This window comes from Taudactylus pleione, unplaced genomic scaffold, assembly GCF_031769625.1.
Source record: "Taudactylus pleione unplaced genomic scaffold, aTauple2 ptg000214l, whole genome shotgun sequence".
NCBI lineage: Eukaryota > Metazoa > Chordata > Amphibia > Anura > Myobatrachidae > Taudactylus > Taudactylus pleione.
This window is the reverse complement of record NW_028284616.1, coordinates 15,802,827-15,809,935: the sequence shown is the minus strand read 5'-3', so window position 1 is coordinate 15,809,935 and position 7,109 is coordinate 15,802,827.

Here is a 7,109-nt window from a genome sequence, read left to right as displayed (position 1 = left end):
CTTAACTCTATGGTGCCCAGCGACTGACGTCACACCTATACCCAAGGTATCCTGTGGAACCCTATGGACTTCGTAGAAATAGAGATAACAAGGGTAAGTTCTTACCATATCTTATATTATTTCTATTGTGGTCATGGTGTGTGCTGGAGAGGGGGTTTCCAGGCAGACGGAAACCCCCCCCCTGCGTTTGCCTATGTATGTATATATATATATTTCTACTTCAGGGTCCATAGGGTATCCACAGGATACCTTGGGGTTTACCTTGGGGTATAGGTGTGACGTCAGTCGCAGGGCACCAAAGAGTTAAGCTTTCAGCCTCCCAGGATGCACTAGGTCCCCCTCCTATACCCCGCCCCCAGGCCAAGGCACCTCAGTTTAGTTTGGTGCCCGGCCGGAGTCGGGTGCACCTGTTGGAGTGGGGGCTAGAAGAGCCCCTGAAGCTTATTCTTCATGCAGCTGTGGCTGCACAACTGGATGAACAGCATGGACAGTCAGTCCTGACGTCCATGCTGTCTTCCCTACACCCCGCCGGTACCAGAACGCCGGTACTGATCCGGGGATGCTGGTGGGCGTCTGGGGTCACAGCTAGCGGTGACCCCAGATGCTCCGGACCATGGCCGGATTCAAGGGGGACAGAGGTAAGCAGCGGGGTCCCGCGGTGGGTCCCCGCTGATCACATGGTCCTAAGTCCCCAGGCAGGGGGCTCCCTGGGGACTGGCTGCAGCGTGGAGCCAGGCGACCAACCTGCGCTTCCACTACCCCCTGGGACAGCGGACCGCAGCAGAGCGGTAGCACTGCGGCGTCCCAGGGGTTAAATGCATGCCAGGGGAGCGCGCCTTCCCTGTCTCACAGCCGGCGCCTCCCCCGCTGCACACAGCCCTCTCTGCACTGTGCTGACTGGTCCTGTGTCAGCGCTCCTCCCCCAGGCCAGCTTCTCTCTGCTCCTCGGCGGCCATCTTCTCTGCAACGCATGGTGAACGCTGCTGGAAGTCTGGAAGGAAGCATCGTGGTCTGGGTCCCCCCGCATACCTCTCCTCCGCTGTGGCTCAGGTCTGTGTATGCAGCGCTGTGTCCTACCAGGCCCTGTGTCTGTGTAGTTGAGTGATCAGCGCTGTTAGTGCAGGAATTGTTATTTCTCTGCATTGTATGTGACTGTGCTAGCGCTGCCTGTAACTATTCTTCACTAAACTGTCAGCTTTATTACTGTCCCTGTTCTTTCTGCTAAAGCCCTTGCGGTGCGGTGCTGCAGGGTGGTCTCTCGCCTATTTAATACTTAATTGGTGAGAGAGGTCACATACGTGGTGCCATCATGTCTGAAAGTGATTTTCCCCTCCGGCTACAGTGTACCACGTGCAAAGTACCGTTAGCGGAGGGGGAGGGTAGCGCGGAGGGCCTTTGCCGGCAGTGTTGTCCATGGCGCGGCCTATTACGGTTACAGCACCGGTACAGGAGCCGCCCTGGGCTTGTTTCGCTCAGGCGTTAACAGCTTTAGTGGGCCAGTTAGCTCCGCAGCCCGCGTTTACTCCGATGGGTTTGTCCCAGCAGTCTGTGGTGTCGTCACCCATGCAGGGGTTCCCACGACAATTGGTGGTACCCCACAGTCTCCCTATTTCCCCGCTCCCGGGTTCTCAGGAGCCAGCGTGGGTTAACTCCCTGACGAGTTCTTTACAGCACTTGTCGGATGTATTGCAAGGGGAGTCTGTGATGCGGCCTCATAAAAGGCCGGTGGCGTCTCTGTCCGCTCCTTATGAGGATGACGAAGGGACGTCTGATGATGGGGAGATTCTGGATCCTTACGATCAGGAACCTTTCCATACTAAGGACGCTGATGCTAAGTCCAAAGTATATATTCCTGGACTTATTCGGGCGGTCCGCACAGCCTTGGTGATTGAGGACGAAGTTCCCCCAGCGGCTAAATCTAAGTATGCCTTTTTCAAAGATGTGAAGGGCGATGCCACAGTCTTTCCTCTTTCGGGTCAGTTGGTGGACCATTTAGAGGAGGCGTGGAAACAACCTGGCAAAAGATACCAGCCGCAGAGACGCCTGGCGGTGGCTTATCCGTTCGCGGATAATTATTTTGCTAAGTGTGAATCCCCTCCACAGGTGGATTCTCACGTGACCCGTCTTGTCCGTAGTGCCACATTGCCGATGCCATCCATGTCCTCCCTTAAGGATGCTACGGACCGCAAGGTAGAAATCTGCCTGAAGTCCGCTTATTCCCTTGCAGGGGGGGCAGCACGGCCGGCTATGGCCATTTGCTGGGTTGCCAGAGCGATGGAGCGCTGGGCGGATTCATTAGAGGCTTCTTTTGAATCCGACTGTCCGGCCGAACAAGCGGAGTTGATTGGCAATCTCCGTGATTCGGCCACCTACATCAACGAGGCGGCTCTAGACATTAGTACTCTGGTGTCTAGAATTTCTTCAGCAGCGGTAGCTGCTCGTCGCACCTTGTGGCTGCGATCCTGGAAGGCGGACGCAGATCCAAGAAAGGTCTGGAAGCGTTGCCGTTTACCGGAGAAGTTCTCTTCGGTCCGGATCTGGATAAGATTGTGGCCACGCTGGCGGCAGCCAAATCTGCTTGTCTCCCGTCGGCCGCTGCTCCTTCTGGTTCTGGACCATCGTCCTTTCGGTCATCTAGGGCCCAGGGCAGGCCCAAACCACAGTCGTTTCCTCGACAGGCTGGCCCTAAGAAATCGGGCAAGCCCCGGAAACAGGCATGGAGTACCAGACGTCCGGCCCCCAAGCCAGATGACAAGCCTGCGGCCTGACGGTCCGGGTCTCCCCTTGGGGGATCCCAGGGTGGGAGGCCGCCTGCTGCAGTTCTCCCGGTGTTGGTCGTTCACTACGACAGACACTTGGGTTCTGGAGGTGGTCTCTCACGGGTACGCCCTCTCCTTCCGGCACAGACCCCCGGCTCGATTCTTCACCACGGGTCTACCATCAGACCGGAACAAGGCTACGGAGCTGCGGAAGGTATTGCACACTATGCTCCAGGCTGGAGTTATAGTGCCTGTTCCATTCTCCCAGAGGGGCCAGGGTTTCTATTCAAATCTATTTTTGGTACAGAAACCCAATGGGTCATATCGTCCGATTCTCAACCTCAAAGCACTCAACAAGTCTTTGCGGGTCCCGAAGTTTCGGATGGAGACCCTACGGTCCATCATTCTGGCGCTGGAACCTGGGGACTACATGGTGTCATTGGACATACAGGACGCTATGGCGGTCATGGCGGCTTCTCTGCGGCTGCAAGGAGTCCGCATGTTGCCGTACTTGGACGACCTGTTATTGGTGGCAGGATCTCCAGAGCTCCTGTTACACCACTTGGACCTGACCATTGCACTGCTGCAACGGCACGGCTGGCTAATTAACTGGCAGAAGTCCACTCTAATCCCGTCTCGGAGGATTCTGCATCTTGGAGCCTTATTGGACTCGGGACAGCAAAGGATCTTCGTGACGGAGGACAAGATCTCTGCTTTACAGTCAAGGGTGCGCAGTTGTCTGCACAGCCGCCGGGTGTCCTTACACTCGGCGATGAGGTTACTGGGCTCCATGGTGTCGGTGTTCGACATGGTGGAATACGCCCAGTTTCACTCTAGACCTCTGCAGCACCTGATCCTGTCCAAGTGGAACGGGCTGCCTCAGTCTCTGAAGTTCCAGACGATTGTGCTCACCCCGGAGGTTCGCCTGTCCCTTGCGTGGTGGTTAAAGATGACCCACCTCAACAAGGGACGTCCGTTCTGGGTTCCAAATTGGGTCCTGTTGACAACGGACGCCAGTCTTCGGGGCTGGGGAGCAGTTTCGGGTCCACACTTGTTCCAGGGCAGGTGGACACCGACAGAAGCGGAGCTTCCAATAAATATCTTGGAACTCCGTGCGGTCTTCAATGCTCTCCTGCAGGCACAGCGGTTTCTCCAGGGTCACCCGGTGCAGGTCCAGTCGGACAATGCTACCACCGTGGCCTACATAAACAGGCAAGGAGGAACTCGCAGTCGGGCGGCTCTCGTAGAGGTCTCTCGGATCCTGGTTTGGGCGGAGCGCAATCTTCCGGCCATATCAGCGGTCTTCATCCCGGGAGTGCTAAATTGGGAGGCGGACTTTCTAAGTCGCCAGGACGTTCATCCAGGGGAATGGTCCCTGCACCCGGACGTTTTTCAACTACTGGTGGACAGGTGGGGTCTTCCAGAAATCGACCTCATGGCGTCCCGGCACAACAACAAGTTGCCGGTGTACGGGTCTCGCACAAGAGACGAAGGGGCGTCTCTGGTGGATGCTCTGTCCGTCCGGTGGACGTTCAGGTTCGCATACCTGTTCCCTCCGGTCTCCCTTCTTCCACGGGTAATCCGGAAATTCAAACAGGAAGGAGGGACGCTCCTGTTGATAGCTCCCGCGTGGCCCAGACGGCACTGGTTCTCAGACCTTCAGGGTCTGTCCGTGGACAGTCCTCTGCGGTTGCCGCTACGACCGGACCTTCTGTCTCAGGGTCCTTGTCTTCACCCGGACCTGACTCGGCTGTCTTTGGCGGCGTGGCTGTTGAGACGGCCATGCTGAGGTCCTGGGGGTTTGCCAGCTCTATGCTGTGTACCATGTTACGAGCTCGGAAACCGTCTTCCGCGAGGATATACCATCGCGTGTGGCATACGTTCTTCCAGTGGTGTCGACCGAGAGGTTATGCACCGCGGGAGTTTCGTCTGTCTCGGATTCTCGCCTTCCTGCAAGCGGGACTAGATCATGGGCTTCGCCTTGCTTCTTTGAAGGTACAGGTTTCGGCCCTATCTGTCTGGTTTCACCGTAGGATTGCTACAATCCCGGATGTGCGCACCTTTATGCAAGGTGTTCTCCGTATTCAGCCGCCCTTTGTTCCACCTGTGGCGCCTTGGGATTTGGCTGTGGTCCTGAGGACTCTCCAAGGACCGCCGTTTGAACCACTGGGCTCAGTGGATATTAAATGGCTAACAGCTAAGACTGTTTTCCTTCTGGCCGTTGCTTCAGCCAGACGTGTTTCTGAGTTAGGGGCTCTTTCTTGTAGACCCCCTTTCTTGGTTTTTTTCATGGGAACAGGGCAGTGCTCCGCACTCGGCCCGAGTTTCTCCCCAAAGTTGTTTCCCAGTTTCAGGTTAACGAGGAAATAGTTGTTCCGGCCTTTAACTCACCGGGTCTTTCCGTGGGTGAGGCCTCTTTGGATGTTGTGCGGGCCTTAAGGACTTATGTGGACCGCACTTCTTTGTTTAGGAAGTCGGACGCTTTGTTGTCCTCTATGGCTTCTGTAAAAAGGGTTGGCCTGCTTCAAAGCAAACTTTGGCAGCCTGGATCCGTATGGCTATTTCTGAAGCTTATCTTCATGAAGGCCTACCGGTCCCTCCTTCTCTGAAGGCTCATTCCACTAGGTCTGTGGGTCCTTCGTGGGCAGCTTGACGTGGTGCCTCGGCAGTTCAGATCTGCAAGGCTGCTACGTGGTCTTCTGTCCATACCTTCGTGAGGTATTACAGGTTTGACACCTTCGCCTCTCAGGATGCTTCCTTCGGGCGGCGGATTCTCCTTTCTGCACAGGAGCGTCCCCACCCTTAAAGGATACTGCTTTGGGACATCCCCAAGGTATCCTGTGGATACCCTATGGACCCTGAAGTAGAAAATATGAGATATGGTAAGAACTTACCCTTGTTATCTCTATTTCTACGAAGTCCATAGGGTTCCACAGGACTCCCGCCCTGTCGCACCTGTGCTGCAGATGGGCTTTGCTCTGGTCACCGGTTTTCCGTCTCCCTCTGGTGAGAATGTGATTCTTGTATGTGTCCAGATCTTTGTTCTCTCTCTTCCTTCTCCTCCTCCGGCCTATGGCTTGGTAACTAACTGAGGTGCCTTGGCCTGGGGGCGGGGTATAGGAGGGGGACCTAGTGCATCCTGGGAGGCTGAAAGCTTAACTCTTTGGTGCCCTGCGACTGACGTCACACCTATACCCCAAGGTAAACCCCAAGGTATCCTGTGGAACCCTATGGACTTCGTAGAAATAGAGATAACAAGGGTAAGTTCTTACCATATCTCATATTATATATATATATATATATATATATATATATGGGATGCGCTTAAGGAAGTTACACACACACATATTTTGTTTTCAGAGATTAGACGGCTTGTAGTACCTCTAAACTTCCTGAACAGCATTAATTGCTCCCTAAGATTATATGAGTGCAGCCTAAACGCGTTATATTATCAATTGTTTTGTCCTGTTTTATCTTGTGATACTGTTTACATTTTATTTAAAATAATTTTTTGTTTGTTTTTCAGCAATTATTGGCCCTCATTCAGAGCCGTACGCTCTGAGCAGAGCGCACGCTCTGAATGAGGGCCGCCCTCCATAATTATGGAGCGTCCTCCTGGACGCTCGTATAGCTGTGGGTCACCACCCACAGCCTATACGAGCGTGCAGTTTGATGGCCGCGATGGTCTTGACCATCCCGACCATCGCCACTGCGAGCCGGAGCCTGCGGTTGAGTTTTTCAACCGCAAGGCCCGGAGTGATTTTGGCTCTATCAGAGCTCCCGCCGTCGTGCGCATGCGCAGTGCACAACATCGACCCACTTGCGAGCGGACAGCCTCTTGCGAGTGGGTCTGAATCAGGCCCATTATGTGCACTAAAGACAAACGTAATGTAATTAGTTTATCCAGTACAGTAGTTGTATTTTTTTATTCTATTAATTCATAAAAATTTACTAGTTATTTACATTTACACCTGGTCAGTCTCTTTTGGTAATTCCTCCTTTATAATATAGTTCACAGTGTGGGTAAATGGTTCATCATTATACGGATTAAAGCTGAGAAAATTATTGGCAAACGCAGGATTTCTAGAGGGGGGTTTCCAATGCTTGATTTTAGAGGGAGTGTGGCCAGTCCATGAATATTACATACTTAGCACTAATCCAGCTGTAATATGCATCATACAAAGAGTATTGTGCATCATAATTCCAGCATATACAGGACCAGTGATAACAGTAAGACAATAAATGCGTCAGTAGGGCCATCCTGCCTGAGCTGAATGTTTTTATTTCAGATGTTGGGCAGCACAGACGGTGTAGGGCAGCACAGACGGTGTAATGGTTAGCGTTACAGCC